The sequence below is a fragment of the Taudactylus pleione genome, unplaced genomic scaffold, assembly GCF_031769625.1.
Source record: "Taudactylus pleione unplaced genomic scaffold, aTauple2 ptg000584l, whole genome shotgun sequence".
Classification (NCBI taxonomy): Eukaryota; Metazoa; Chordata; class Amphibia; order Anura; family Myobatrachidae; genus Taudactylus; species Taudactylus pleione.
Window position 1 is genome coordinate 1398748 of NW_028284986.1, and position 16110 is coordinate 1414857.

The window sequence follows — 16110 nt, forward strand, 5'->3', positions numbered from 1 at the left end:
TGTATAGAATGAGCTGCAGGCTGTGTGTGTGTATACGGTGTATAGAATGAGCTGCAGGCTGTGTGTGTATAAGGTGTATAGAATGAGCTGCAGGCTGTGTGTATAAGGTGTATAGAATGAGATGCCAGCTATGTGTGTATAAGGTGTATAGAATGAGCTGCAGGCTGTGTGTGTATAAGGTGTATAGAATGAGCTGCAGGCTGTGTGTGTATAAGGTGTATAGAATGAGCTGCAGGCTGTGTGTATAAGGTGTATAGAATGAGCTGCAGGCTGTGTGTATAAGGTGTATAGAATGAGCTGCAGGCTGTGTGTGTATAAGGTGTATCGTATGAGCTGCAGGCTGTGTGTGTATAAGGTGTATCGAATGAGCTGCAGGCTGTGTGTGTATAAGGTGTATCGAATGAGCTGCAGGCTGTGTGTATAAGGTGTATAGAATGAGCTGCAGGCTGTGTGTGTATAAGGTGTATAGAATGAGCTGCAGGCTGTGTGTATAAGGTGTATAGAATGAGCTGCAGGCTGTGTGTGTATAAGGTGTATAGAATGATCTGCAGGCTGTGTGTGTATAAGATGTATAGAATGAGCTGCAGGCTGTGTGTGTATAAGGTGTATAGAATGACCTGCAGGCTGTGTGTATAAGGTGTTTAGAATGACCTGCAGGCTGTGTGTATAAGGTGTATAGAATGAGTTGCAGGCTGTGTGTGTATAAGGTGTATAGAATGAGCTGCAGGCTGCGTGTATAAGGTGTATAGAATGAGCTGCAGGCTGTGTATGTATATAAGGTGTAAAGAATGAGCTGCAGGCTGTGTGTGTATAAGGTGTATAGAATGAGCTGCAGGCTGTGTGTATAAGGTGTATAGAATGAGCTGCAGGCTGTGTGTATAAGGCGTATAGAATGAGCTGCAGGCTGTGTGTATAGAAGGTGTATAGAACTACAGGCTGTGTGTATAAGGTGTATAGAATGAACTACAGGCTGTGTGTATAAGGTGTATAGAATGAGATGCAGACTGTGTGTGTATAAGGTGTATAGAATGAGCTGCAGGCTGTGTGTATAAGGTGTATAGAATGAGCTGCAGGCTGTGTGTGTATAAGGTGTATAGAATGAGCTGCAGGCTGTGTGTGTATAAGGTGTATAGAATGAGCTGCAGGCTGTGTGTGTATAAGGTGTATAGAATGAGCTGCAGGCTGTGTGTGTATAAGGTGTATAGAATGAGCTGCAGGCTATGTGTATAAGGTGTATAGAATGAGCTGCAGGCTGTGTGTGTATAAGGTGTATAGAATGAGCTGCAGGTTGTGTGTATAAGGTGTATAGAATGACCTGCAGGCTGTGTAAGGTGTATAGAATGAGCTGCAGGCTGTGTGTATAATGTGTATAGAATGAGCTGCAGGCTGTGTGTATAAGGTGTATAGAATGAGCTGCAGGCTGTGTGTATAAGGTGTATAGAATGAGCTGCAGGCTGTGTGTATAGAAAGTGTATAGAACTGAAGGCTGTGTGTATAAGGTGTATAGAATGAACAGCAGGCTGTGTGTATAAGGTGTATAGAATGAGCTGCAGGCTGTGTGTGTATAAGGTGTATAAAATGAGATGCAGACTGTGTGTGTATAAGGTGTATAGAATGAGCTGCAGGCTGTGTGTATAAGGTGTATAGAATGAACTGCAGGCTGTGTGTATAAGGTGTATAGAATGAGCTGCAGGCTGTGTGTGTATAAGGTGTATAGAATGAGCTGCAGGCTGTGTGTGTATAAGGTGTATAGAATGAGCTGCAGGCTGTGTGTGTATAAGGTGTATAGAATGAGCTGCAGGCTGTGTGTATAAGGTGTATAGAATGAGCTGCCGGCTATGCGTGTATAAGGTGTATAGAATGAGCTGCAGGCTGTGTGTGTATAAGGTGTATAGAATGAGCTGCAGGCTGTGTGTGTATAAGGTGTATAGAATGAGCTGCAGGCTGTGTGTATAAGGTGTATAGAATGAGCTGCAGGCTGTGTTTATAAGGTGTATAGAATGAGCTGCAGTCTGTGTGTGTATAAGGTGTATAGAATGACCTGCAGGCTGTGTGTATAATGTGTATAGAATGAGCTGCAGGCTGTGTGTGTGTATAAGGTGTATAGAATGAGCTGCAGGCTGTGTGTGTGTATAATGTGTATAGAATGAGCTGCAGGCTGTGTGTGTGTATAATGTGTATAGAATGAGCTGCAGGCTGTGTGTATAAGGTGTATAGAATGACCTGCAGGCTGTGTGTATAAGGTGTATAGAATGAGCTGCAGGCTGTGTGTATAAGGTGTATATAATCACCTGCAGGCTGTGTGTATATAAGGTGTATAGAATGAGCCGCAGGCTGTGTGTGTATAAGGTGTATAGAATTAGATGCAGACTGTGTGTATAAGGTGTATAGAATGACCTGCAGGCTGTGTGTATAAGGTGTATAGAATGACCTGCAGACTGTGTGTATAAGGTGTATAGAATGAGATGCAGGCTGTGTGTATAAGGTGTATAGAATGAGCTGCAGGCTGTGTGTGTATAAGGTGTATAGAATGAGCTGCAGGCTGTGTGTATTATGTGTATAGAATGAGCTGCAGGCTGTGTGTGTATAAGGTGTATAGAATGAGCTGCAGGTTGTGTATGTATAAGGTGTATAGAATGAGCTGCAGGCTGTGTGTGTATAAGGTGTATAGAATGAGCTGCAGGCTGTGTGTGTATAAGGTGTATAGAATGACCTGCAGGCTGTGTGTGTATAAGGTGTATAGAATGAGCTGCAGGCTGTGTGTATAAGGTGTATAGAATGAGTTGCAGGCTGTGTGTATAAGGTGTATAGAATGACCTGCAGGCTGTGTGTGTATAAGGTGTATAGAATGAGCTGCAGGCTGTGTGTGTATAAGGTGTATAGAATGAGCTGCAGTCTGTGTGTGTGTATAAGGTGTATAGAATGAGCTGCAGGCTGTGTGTGTATAAGGTGTATAGAATGAGCTGCAGGCTGTGTGTGTGTGTATAAGGTGTATAGAATGAGCTGCAGGCTGTGTGTATAAGGTGTATAGAATGAGTGTATAGAATGAGCTGCAGGCTGTGTGTGTATAAGGTGTATATAATGAGCTGCAGGCTGTGTGTGTTTAAGGTGTATATAATGAGCTGCAGGCTGTGTGTGTATAAGGTGTATATAATGACCTGCAGGCTGTGTGTGTATAAGGTGTATAGAATGACCTGCAGGCTATGTGTGTATAAGGTGTATAGAATGAGCTGCAGGCTGTGTGTGTATAACGTGTATAGAATGAGCTGCAGGCTGTATGTGTAAGGTGTATAGAATGAGCTGCAGGCTGTGTGTGTAAGGTGTATAGAATGAGCTGCAGGCTGTGTATAAGGTGTATAGAATGAGCTGCAGGCTGTGTGTGTATAAGGTGTATAGAATGACCTGCAGGCTGTGTGTGTATAACGTGTATAGAATGACCTGCAGGCTGTGTGTATAAGGTGTTTATAATGACCTGTGGCTGTGTGTGTATATGGTGTATAGAATGAGTTGCAGGCTCTGTGTGTATAAGGTGTATAGAATGAGCTGCAGGCTGCGTGTATAAGGTGTATAGAATGAGCTGCAGGCTGTGTGTGTATATAAGGTGTATAGAATGAGCTGCTTGCTGTGTTTGTATAAGGTGTATAGAATGAGCTGCAGGCTGTGTGTATAAGGTGTATAGAATGAGCTGCAGGCTGTGTGTATAAGGTGTATAGAATGAGCTGCAGTCTGTGTGTATAAGGTGTATAGAGTGAGCTGCAGGCTGTGTGTATAGAAGGTGTATAGAACTACAGGCTGTGTGTGTATAAGGTGTATAGAATGAGCTGCAGGCTGTGTGTGTGTATACGGTGTATAGAATGAGCTGCAGGCTGTGTGTGTATAAGGTGTATAGAATGAGCTGCAGGCTGTGTGTATAAGGTGTATAGAATGAGCTGCAGGCTGTGTAAGGTGTATAGAATGAGCTGCAGGCTGTGTGTATAAGGTGTATAGAATGAGCTGCAGGCTGTGTGTGTATAAGGTGTATAGAATGAGCTGCAGGCTGTGTGTGTGTATACAGTGTATAGAATGAGCTGCAGGCTGTGTGTGTATAAGGTGTATAGAATGAGCTGCAGGCTGTGTGTATAAGGTGTATAGAATGAGATGCCAGCTATGTGTGTATAAGGTGTATAGAATGAGCTGCAGGCTGTGTGTGTATAAGGTGTATAGAATGAGCTGCAGGCTGTGTGTGTATAAGGTGTATAGAATGAGCTGCAGGCTGTGTGTATAAGGTGTATAGAATGAGCTGCAGGCTGTGTGTATAAGGTGTATAGAATGAGCTGCAGGCTGTGTGTGTATAAGGTGTATCGTATGAGCTGCAGGCTGTGTGTGTATAAGGTGTATCGAATGAGCTGCAGGCTGTGTGTGTATAAGGTGTATCGAATGAGCTGCAGGCTGTGTGTATAAGGTGTATAGAATGAGCTGCAGGCTGTGTGTGTATAAGGTGTATAGAATGAGCTGCAGGCTGTGTGTATAAGGTGTATAGAATGAGCTGCAGGCTGTGTGTGTATAAGGTGTATAGAATGACCTGCAGGCTGTGTGTGTATAAGATGTATAGAATGAGCTGCAGGCTGTGTGTGTATAAGGTGTATAGAATGACCTGCAGACTGTGTGTATAAGGTGTTTAGAATGACCTGCAGGCTGTGTGTATAAGGTGTATAGAATGAGCTGCAGGCTGTGTGTGTATAAGGTGTATAGAATGAGCTGCAGGCTGTGTGTGTGTATACGGTGTATAGAATGAGCTGCAGGCTGTGTGTGTATAAGGTGTATAGAATGAGCTGCAGGCTGTGTGTATAAGGTGTATAGAATGAGATGCCAGCTATGTGTGTATAAGGTGTATAGAATGAGCTGCAGGCTGTGTGTGTATAAGGTGTATAGAATGAGCTGCAGGCTGTGTGTGTATAAGGTGTATAGAATGAGCTGCAGGCTGTGTGTATAAGGTGTATAGAATGAGCTGCAGGCTGTGTGTGTATAAGGTGTATCGTATGAGCTGCAGGCTGTGTGTGTATAAGGTGTATCGAATGAGCTGCAGGCTGTGTGTGTATAAGGTGTATCGAATGAGCTGCAGGCTGTGTGTATAAGGTGTATAGAATGAGCTGCAGGCTGTGTGTGTATAAGGTGTATAGAATGAGCTGCAGGCTGTGTGTATAAGGTGTATAGAATGAGCTGCAGGCTGTGTGTGTATAAGGTGTATAGAATGACCTGCAGGCTGTGTGTGTATAAGATGTATAGAATGAGCTGCAGGCTGTGTGTGTATAAGGTGTATAGAATGACCTGCAGGCTGTGTGTATAAGGTGTTTAGAATGACCTGCAGGCTGTGTGTATAAGGTGTATAGAATGAGTTGCAGGCTGTGTGTGTATAAGGTGTATAGAATGAGCTGCAGGCTGCGTGTATAAGGTGTATAGAATGAGCTGCAGGCTGTGTATGTATATAAGGTGTAAAGAATGAGCTGCAGGCTGTGTGTGTATAAGGTGTATAGAATGAGCTGCAGGCTGTGTGTATAAGGTGTATAGAATGAGCTGCAGGCTGTGTGTATAAGGCGTATAGAATGAGCTGCAGGCTGTGTGTATAGAAGGTGTATAGAACTACAGGCTGTGTGTATAAGGTGTATAGAATGAACTACAGGCTGTGTGTATAAGGTGTATAGAATGAGATGCAGACTGTGTGTGTATAAGGTGTATAGAATGAGCTGCAGGCTGTGTGTATAAGGTGTATAGAATGAGCTGCAGGCTGTGTGTGTATAAGGTGTATAGAATGAGCTGCAGGCTGTGTGTGTATAAGGTGTATAGAATGAGCTGCAGGCTGTGTGTGTATAAGGTGTATAGAATGAGCTGCAGGCTGTGTGTGTATAAGGTGTATAGAATGAGCTGCAGGCTATGTGTATAAGGTGTATAGAATGAGCTGCAGGCTGTGTGTGTATAAGGTGTATAGAATGAGCTGCAGGTTGTGTGTATAAGGTGTATAGAATGACCTGCAGGCTGTGTAAGGTGTATAGAATGAGCTGCAGGCTGTGTGTATAATGTGTATAGAATGAGCTGCAGGCTGTGTGTATAAGGTGTATAGAATGAGCTGCAGGCTGTGTGTATAAGGTGTATAGAATGAGCTGCAGGCTGTGTGTATAGAAAGTGTATAGAACTGAAGGCTGTGTGTATAAGGTGTATAGAATGAACAGCAGGCTGTGTGTATAAGGTGTATAGAATGAGCTGCAGGCTGTGTGTGTATAAGGTGTATAAAATGAGATGCAGACTGTGTGTGTATAAGGTGTATAGAATGAGCTGCAGGCTGTGTGTATAAGGTGTATAGAATGAACTGCAGGCTGTGTGTATAAGGTGTATAGAATGAGCTGCAGGCTGTGTGTGTATAAGGTGTATAGAATGAGCTGCAGGCTGTGTGTGTATAAGGTGTATAGAATGAGCTGCAGGCTGTGTGTGTATAAGGTGTATAGAATGAGCTGCAGGCTGTGTGTATAAGGTGTATAGAATGAGCTGCCGGCTATGCGTGTATAAGGTGTATAGAATGAGCTGCAGGCTGTGTGTGTATAAGGTGTATAGAATGAGCTGCAGGCTGTGTGTGTATAAGGTGTATAGAATGAGCTGCAGGCTGTGTGTATAAGGTGTATAGAATGAGCTGCAGGCTGTGTTTATAAGGTGTATAGAATGAGCTGCAGTCTGTGTGTGTATAAGGTGTATAGAATGACCTGCAGGCTGTGTGTATAATGTGTATAGAATGAGCTGCAGGCTGTGTGTGTGTATAAGGTGTATAGAATGAGCTGCAGGCTGTGTGTGTGTATAATGTGTATAGAATGAGCTGCAGGCTGTGTGTGTGTATAATGTGTATAGAATGAGCTGCAGGCTGTGTGTATAAGGTGTATAGAATGACCTGCAGGCTGTGTGTATAAGGTGTATAGAATGAGCTGCAGGCTGTGTGTATAAGGTGTATATAATCACCTGCAGGCTGTGTGTATATAAGGTGTATAGAATGAGCTGCAGGCTGTGTGTGTATAAGGTGTATAGAATTAGATGCAGACTGTGTGTATAAGGTGTATAGAATGACCTGCAGGCTGTGTGTATAAGGTGTATAGAATGACCTGCAGACTGTGTGTATAAGGTGTATAGAATGAGATGCAGGCTGTGTGTATAAGGTGTATAGAATGAGCTGCAGGCTGTGTGTGTATAAGGTGTATAGAATGAGCTGCAGGCTGTGTGTATTATGTGTATAGAATGAGCTGCAGGCTGTGTGTGTATAAGGTGTATAGAATGAGCTGCAGGTTGTGTATGTATAAGGTGTATAGAATGAGCTGCAGGCTGTGTGTGTATAAGGTGTATAGAATGAGCTGCAGGCTGTGTGTGTATAAGGTGTATAGAATGACCTGCAGGCTGTGTGTGTATAAGGTGTATAGAATGAGCTGCAGGCTGTGTGTATAAGGTGTATAGAATGAGTTGCAGGCTGTGTGTATAAGGTGTATAGAATGACCTGCAGGCTGTGTGTGTATAAGGTGTATAGAATGAGCTGCAGGCTGTGTGTGTATAAGGTGTATAGAATGAGCTGCAGTCTGTGTGTGTGTATAAGGTGTATAGAATGAGCTGCAGGCTGTGTGTGTATAAGGTGTATAGAATGAGCTGCAGGCTGTGTGTGTATAAGGTGTATAGAATGAGCTGCAGGCTGTGTGTGTGTATAAGCTGTATAGAATGACCTGCAGGCTGTGTGTGTATAAGGTGTATAGAATGAGCTGCAGACTGTGTGTGTATAAGGTGTATAGAATGAGCTGCAGGCTGTGTGTGTATAAGGTGTATAGAATGAGCTGCAGGCTGTGTGTATAAGGTGTATAGAATGAGTGTATAGAATGAGCTGCAGGCTGTGTGTGTTTAAGGTGTATATAATGAGCTGCAGGCTGTGTGTGTATAAGGTGTATATAATGACCTGCAGGCTGTGTGTGTATAAGGTGTGTAGAATGATCTGCAGGCTGTGTGTGTATAAGGTGTATAGAATGAGCTGCAGGCTATGTGTGTATAACGTGTATAGAATGAGCTGCAGGCTGTATGTGTAAAGTGTATAGAATGAGCTGCAGGCTGTGTGTATAAGGTGTATAGAATGAGCTGCAGGCTGTGTATAAGGTGTATAGAATGAGCTGCAGGCTGTGTGTGTATAAGGTGTATAGAATGACCTGCAGGCTGTGTGTGTATAAGGTGTATAGAATGACCTGCAGGCTGTGTGTATAAGGTGTTTATAATGACCTGTGGCTGTGTGTGTATATGGTGTATAGAATGAGTTGCAGGCTGTGTGTATAAGGTGTATAGAATGAGCTGCACGCTGCGTGTATAAGGTTTATAGAATGAGCTGCAGGCTGTGTGTGTATATAAGGTGTATAGAATGAGCTGCTTGCTGTGTGTGTATAAGGTGTATAGAATGAGCTGCAGGCTGTGTGTATAAGGTGTATAGAATGAGCTGCAGGCTGTGTGTGTATAAGGTGTATAGAATGAGCTGCAGGCTGTGTGTGTATAAGGTGTATAGAATGAGATGCAGGCTGTGTGTATAAGGTGTATAGAATGAGATGCCAGCTAGGTGTGTATAAGGTGTATAGAATGAGCTGCAGGCTGTGTGTATAAGGTGTATAGAATGAGCTGCAGGCTGTGTGGGTATAAGGTGTATAGAATGAGCTGCAGGCTGTGTGTATAAGGTGTATAGAATGAGCTGCAGGCTGTGTGTATATAAGGTGTATAGAATGAGCTGAAGGCTGTGTGTATAAGGTGTATAGAATGAGCTGCAGGCTGTGTGTGTATAATGTGTATAGTATGAGCTGCAGACAGTGTGTGTATAAGGTGTATAGAATGAGCTGCAGGCTGTGTGTGTAAGGTGTATAGATTGAGCTGCAGGCTGTGTGTGTATAAGGTGTATAGAATGAGCTGCAGGCTGTGTGTGTATAAGGTGTATAGAATGAGCTGCAGGCTGTGTGTGTATAAGGTGTATAGAATGACCTGCAGGCTGTGTGTTTAAGGTGTATAGAATGAGCTGCATGCTGTGTGTATAAGGTGTATAGAATGAGCTGCAGGCTGTGTGTATAAGGTGTATAGAATGAGCTGCAGGCTGTGTGTGTATAAGGTGTATAGAATGACCTGCAGGCTGTGTGTGTATAAGGTGTATAGAATGAGCTGCAGGCTGTGTGTGTATAAGGTTTATAGAATGAGCTGCAGGCTGTGTGTGTATAAGGTGTATAGAATGAGCTGCAGGCTGTGTGTGTATAAGGTGTATAGAATGAGCTGCAGGCTGTGTGTGTGTGTATAAGCTGTATATAATGACCTGCAGGCTGTGTGTGTATAAGGTGTATAGAATGAGCTGCAGACTGTGTGTGTATAAGGTGTATAGAATGAGCTGCAGGCTGTGTGTGTGTATAAGGTGTATAGAATGAGCTGTAGGCTGTGTGTATAAGGTGTATAGAATGAGTGTATAGAATGAGCTGCAGGCTGTGTGTGTATAAGGTGTATATAATGAGCTGCAGGCTGTATGTGTTTAAGGTGTGTAGAATGATCTGCAGGCTGTGTGTGTATAAGGTGTGTAGAATGACCTGCAGGCTATGTGTGTATAAGGTGTATAGAATGAGCTGCAGGCTGTGTGTGTATAATGTGTATAGAATGAGCTGCAGGCTGTATGTGTAAGGTGTATAGAATGAGCTGCAGGCTGTGTGTATAAGGTGTATAGAATGAGCTGCAGGCTGTGTATAAGGTGTATAGAATGAGCTGCAGGCTGTGTATGTATAAGGTGTATAGAATAACCTGCAGGCTGTGTGTGTATAAGGTGTATAGAATGACCTGCAGGCTGTGTGTATAAGGTGTTTATAATGACCTGTGGCTGTGTGTGTATATGGTGTATAGAATGAGTTGCAGGCTGTGTGTGTATAAGCTGTATAGAATGAGCTGCAGGCTGCGTGTATAAGGTGTATAGAATGAGCTGCTTGCTGTGTGTGTATAAGGTGTATAGAATGAGCTGCAGGCTGTGTGTATAAGGTGTATAGAATGACCTGCAGGCTGTGTGTATAAGGTGTATAGAATGAGCTGCAGGCTGTGTTTATAAGGTGTATAGAGTGAGCTGCAGGCTGTGTGTATAGAAGGTGTATAGAACTACAGGTTGTGTGTATAAGGTGTATAGAATGAACTGCAGGCTGTGTGTATAAGGTGTATAGAATCAGCTGCAGGCTGTGTGTGTATAAGGTGTATAGAATGAGATGCAGACTGTGTGTATAAGGTGTATAGAATGAGCTGCAGGCTGTGTGTATAAGGTGTATAGATTGAGCTGCAGGCTGTGTGTGTATAAGGTGTATAGAATGAGATGCAGACTGTGTGTGTATAAGGTGTATAGAATGAGCTGCAGGCTGTGTGTATAAGGTGTATAGAATGAGCTGCAGGCTGTGTGTGTATAAGGTGTATAGAATGAGCTGCAGGCTGTGTGTGTATAAGGTGTATAGAATGAGCTGCAGGCTGTGTATGTATAAGGTGTATAGAATGAGCTGCAGGTTGTGTGTATAAGGTGTATAGAATGACCTGCAGGCTGTGTAAGGTGTATAGAATGAGCTGCAGGCTGTGTGTATAAGGTGTATAGAATGAGCTGCAGGCTGTGTGTATAAGGTGTATAGAATGAGCTGCAGGCTGTGTGTATAGAAAGTGTATAGAACTGAAGGCTGTGTGTATAAGGTGTATAGAATGAACAGCAGGCTGTGTGTATAAGGTGTATAGAATGAGCTGCAGGCTGTGTGTGTATAAGGTGTATAAAATGAGATGCAGACTGTGTGTGTATAAGGTGTATAGAATGAGCTGCAGGCTGTGTGTATAAGGTGTATAGAATGAACTGCAGGCTGTGTGTATAAGGTGTATAGAATGAGCTGCAGGCTGTGTGTGTATAAGGTGTATAGAATGAGCTGCAGGCTGTGTGTGTATAAGGTGTATAGAATGAGCTGCAGGCTGTGTGTGTATAAGGTGTATAGAATGAGCTGCAGGCTGTGTGTATAAGGTGTATAGAATGAGCTGCCGGCTATGCGTGTATAAGGTGTATAGAATGAGCTGCAGGCTGTGTGTGTATAAGGTGTATAGAATGAGCTGCAGGCTGTTTGTGTATAAGGTGTATAGAATGAGCTGCAGGCTGTGTGTATAAGGTGTATAGAATGAGCTGCAGGCTGTGTTTATAAGGTGTATAGAATGAGCTGCAGTCTGTGTGTGTATAAGGTGTATAGAATGACCTGCAGGCTGTGTGTATAATGTGTATAGAATGAGCTGCAGGCTGTGTGTGTGTATAAGGTGTATAGAATGAGCTGCAGGCTGTGTGTGTGTATAATGTGTATAGAATGAGCTGCAGGCTGTGTGTGTGTATAATGTGTATAGAATGAGCTGCAGGCTGTGTGTATAAGGTGTATAGAATGACCTGCAGGCTGTGTGTATAAGGTGTATAGAATGAGCTGCAGGCTGTGTGTATAAGGTGTATAGAATGAGCTGCAGGCTGTGTGTATAAGGTGTATATAATCACCTGCAGGCTGTGTGTATATAAGGTGTATAGAATGAGCTGCAGGCTGTGTGTGTATAAGGTGTATAGAATTAGATGCAGACTGTGTGTATAAGGTGTATAGAATGACCTGCAGGCTGTGTGTATAAGGTGTATAGAATGACCTGCAGACTGTGTGTATAAGGTGTATAGAATGAGATGCAGGCTGTGTGTATAAGGTGTATAGAATGAGCTGCAGGCTGTGTGTGTATAAGGTGTATAGAATGAGCTGCAGGCTGTGTGTGTATAAGGTGTATAGAATGAGCTGCAGGCTGTGTGTGTATAAGGTGTATAGAATGAGCTGCAGGCTGTGTGTATTATGTGTATAGAATGAGCTGCAGGCTGTGTGTGTATAAGGTGTATAGAATGAGCTGCAGGTTGTGTATGTATAAGGTGTATAGAATGAGCTGCAGGCTGTGTGTGTATAAGGTGTATAGAATGAGCTGCAGGCTGTGTGTGTATAAGGTGTATCGAATGACCTGCAGGCTGTGTGTGTATAAGGTGTATAGAATGAGCTGCAGGCTGTGTGTATAAGGTGTATAGAATGAGTTGCAGGCTGTGTGTATAAGGTGTATAGAATGACCTGCAGGCTGTGTGTGTATAAGGTGTATAGAATGAGCTGCAGGCTTTGTGTGTATAAGGTGTATAGAATGAGCTGCAGTCTGTGTGTGTGTATAAGGTGTATAGAATTAGCTGCAGGCTGTGTGTGTATAAGGTGTATAGAATGAGCTGCAGGCTGTGTGTGTATAAGGTGTATAGAATGAGCTGCAGGCTGTGTGTGTGTATAAGCTGTATAGAATGACCTGCAGGCTGTGTGTGTATAAGGTGTATAGAATGAGCTGCAGACTGTGTGTGTATAAGGTGTATAGAATGAGCTGCAGGCTGTGTGTGTATAAGGTGTATAGAATGAGCTGCAGGCTGTGTGTATAAGGTGTATAGAATGAGTGTATAGAATGAGCTGCAGGCTGTGTGTGTTTAAGGTGTATATAATGAGCTGCAGGCTGTGTGTGTATAAGGTGTATATAATGACCTGCAGGCTGTGTGTGTATAAGGTGTGTAGAATGATCTGCAGGCTGTGTGTGTATAAGGTGTATAGAATGAGCTGCAGGCTATGTGTGTATAACGTGTATAGAATGAGCTGCAGGCTGTATGTGTAAGGTGTATAGAATGAGCTGCAGGCTGTGTGTATAAGGTGTATAGAATGAGCTGCAGGCTGTGTATAAGGTGTATAGAATGAGCTGCAGGCTGTGTGTGTATAAGGTGTATAGAATGACCTGCAGGCTGTGTGTGTATAAGGTGTATAGAATGACCTGCAGGCTGTGTGTATAAGGTGTTTATAATGACCTGTGGCTGTGTGTGTATATGGTGTATAGAATGAGTTGCAGGCTGTGTGTATAAGGTGTATAGAATGAGCTGCACGCTGCGTGTATAAGGTGTATAGAATGAGCTGCAGGCTGTGTGTGTATATAAGGTGTATAGAATGAGCTGCTTGCTGTGTGTGTATAAGGTGTATAGAATGAGCTGCAGGCTGTGTGTATAAGGTGTATAGAATGAGCTGCAGGCTGTGTGTGTATAAGGTGTATAGAATGAGCTGCAGGCTGTGTGTGTATAAGGTGTATAGAATGAGATGCAGGCTGTGTGTATAAGGTGTATAGAATGAGATGCCAGCTAGGTGTGTATAAGGTGTATAGAATGAGCTGCAGGCTGTGTGTATAAGGTGTATAGAATGAGCTGCAGGCTGTGTGGGTATAAGGTGTATAGAATGAGCTGCAGGCTGTGTGTATAAGGTGTATAGAATGAGCTGCAGGCTCTGTGTATATAAGGTGTATAGAATGAGCTGAAGGCTGTGTGTATAAGGTGTATAGAATGAGCTGCAGGCTGTGTGTGTATAATGTGTATAGTATGAGCTGCAGACAGTGTGTGTATAAGGTGTATAGAATGAGCTGCAGGCTGTGTGTGTAAGGTGTATAGAATGAGCTGCAGGCTGTGTGTGTATAAGGTGTATAGAATGAGCTGCAGGCTGTGTGTGTATAAGGTGTATAGAATGAGCTGCAGGCTGTGTGTGTATAAGGTGTATAGAATGACCTGCAGGCTGTGTGTTTAAGGTGTATAGAATGAGCTGCATGCTGTGTGTATAAGGTGTATAGAATGAGCTGCAGGCTGTGTGTATAAGGTGTATAGAATGAGCTGCAGGCTGTGTGTGTATAAGGTGTATAGAATGACCTGCAGGCTGTGTGTGTATAAGGTGTATAGAATGAGCTGCAGGCTGTGTGTGTGTATAAGTTTATAGAATGAGCTGCAGGCTGTGTGTGTATAAGGTGTATAGAATGAGCTGCAGGCTGTGTGTGTATAAGGTGTATAGAATGAGCTGCAGGCTGTGTGTGTGTGTATAAGCTGTATATAATGACCTGCAGGCTGTGTGTGTATAAGGTGTATAGAATGAGCTGCAGACTGTGTGTGTATAAGGTGTATAGAATGAGCTGCAGGCTGTGTGTGTGTATAAGGTGTATAGAATGAGCTGTAGGCTGTGTGTATAAGGTGTATAGAATGAGTGTATAGAATGAGCTGCAGGCTGTGTGTGTATAAGGTGTATATAATGAGCTGCAGGCTGTGTGTGTTTAAGGTGTGTAGAATGATCTGCAGGCTGTGTGTGTATAAGGTGTGTAGAATGACCTGCAGGCTATGTGTGTATAAGGTGTATAGAATGAGCTGCAGGCTGTGTGTGTATAATGTGTATAGAATGAGCTGCAGGCTGTATGTGTAAGGTGTATAGAATGAGCTGCAGGCTGTGTGTATAAGGTGTATAGAATGAGCTGCAGGCTGTGTATAAGGTGTATAGAATGAGCTGCAGGCTGTGTGTGTATAAGGTGTATAGAATGACCTGCAGGCTGTGTGTGTATAAGGTGTATAGAATGACCTGCAGGCTGTGTGTATAAGGTGTTTATAATGACCTGTGGCTGTGTGTGTATATGGTGTATAGAATGAGTTGCAGGCTGTGTGTGTATAAGCTGTATAGAATGAGCTGCAGGCTGCGTGTATAAGGTGTATAGAATGAGCTGCTTGCTGTGTGTGTATAAGGTGTATAGAATGAGCTGCAGGCTGTGTGTATAAGGTGTATAGAATGACCTGCAGGCTGTGTGTATAAGGTGTATAGAATGAGCTGCAGGCTGTGTGTATAAGGTGTATAGAGTGAGCTGCAGGCTGTGTGTATAGAAGGTGTATAGAACTACAGGTTGTGTGTATAAGGTGTATAGAATGAACTGCAGGCTGTGTGTATAAGGTGTATAGAATCAGCTGCAGGCTGTGTGTGTATAAGGTGTATAGAATGAGATGCAGACTGTGTGTATAAGGTGTATAGAATGAGCTGCAGGCTGTGTGTATAAGGTGTATAGATTGAGCTGCAGGCTGTGTGTGTATAAGGTGTATAGTATGAGCTGCAGACTGTGTGTGTATAAGGTGTATAGAATGAGCTGCAGGCTGTGTGTGTATAAGGTGTATAGAATGAGCTGCAGGCTGTGTGTATATAAGGTGTATAGAATGAGCTGCAGGCTGTGTGTGTATAAGGTGTATAGAATGAGCTGCAGGCTGTGTGTATAAGGTGTATAGAATGAGCTGCAGGCTGTGTGTGTATAAGGTGTATAGAATGAGCTGCAGGATGTGTGTTTATAAGGTGTATAGAATGAGATGCCAGCTAGGTATGTATAAGGTGTATAGAATGAGCTGCAGGCTGTGTGTATAAGGTCTATCGAATGATCTGCAGGCTGTGTGTATAAGGTGTATAGAATGAGCTGCAGGCTGTGTGTATAAGGTGTATAGAATGAGCTGCAGGCTGTGTGTATATAAGGTGTATAGAATGAGCTGAAGGCTGTGTGTATAAGGTGTATAGAAAGAGCTGCAGGCTGTGTGTGTATAAGGTGTATAGTATGAGCTGCAGACAGTGTGTGTATAAGGTGTATAGAATGAGCTGCAGGCTGTGTGTGTAAGGTGTATAGAATGAGCTGCAGGCTGTGTGTGTATAAGGTGTATAGAATGACCTGCAGGCTGTGTGTGTATAAGGTGTATAGAATGAGCTGCAGGCTGTGTGTGTGTATAAGGTGTATAGAATGAGCTGCAGGCTGTGTGTGTATAAGGTGTATAGAATGAGCTGCAGGCTGTGTGTTTATAAGGTGTATAGAATGAGCTGCAGGCTGTGTGTGTGTGTATAAGCTGTATAGAATGACCTGCAGGCTGTGTGTGTATAAGGTGTATAGAATGAGCTGCAGACTGTGTGTGTATAAGGTGTATAGAATGAGCTGCAGGCTGTGTGTGTATAAGGTGTATAGAATGAGCTGCAGGCTGTGTGTATAAGGTGTATAGAATGAGTGTATAGATTGAGCTGCAGGCTGTGTGTGTATAAGGTGTATAGAATGAGCTGCAGGCTGTGTGTGTTTAAGGTGTATAGAATGAGCTGCAGGCTGTGTGTGTATAAGGTGTATAGAATGACCTGCAGGCTGTGTGTGTATAAGGTGTGTAGAATGATCTGCAGGCTGTGTGTGTATAAGGTGTATAGA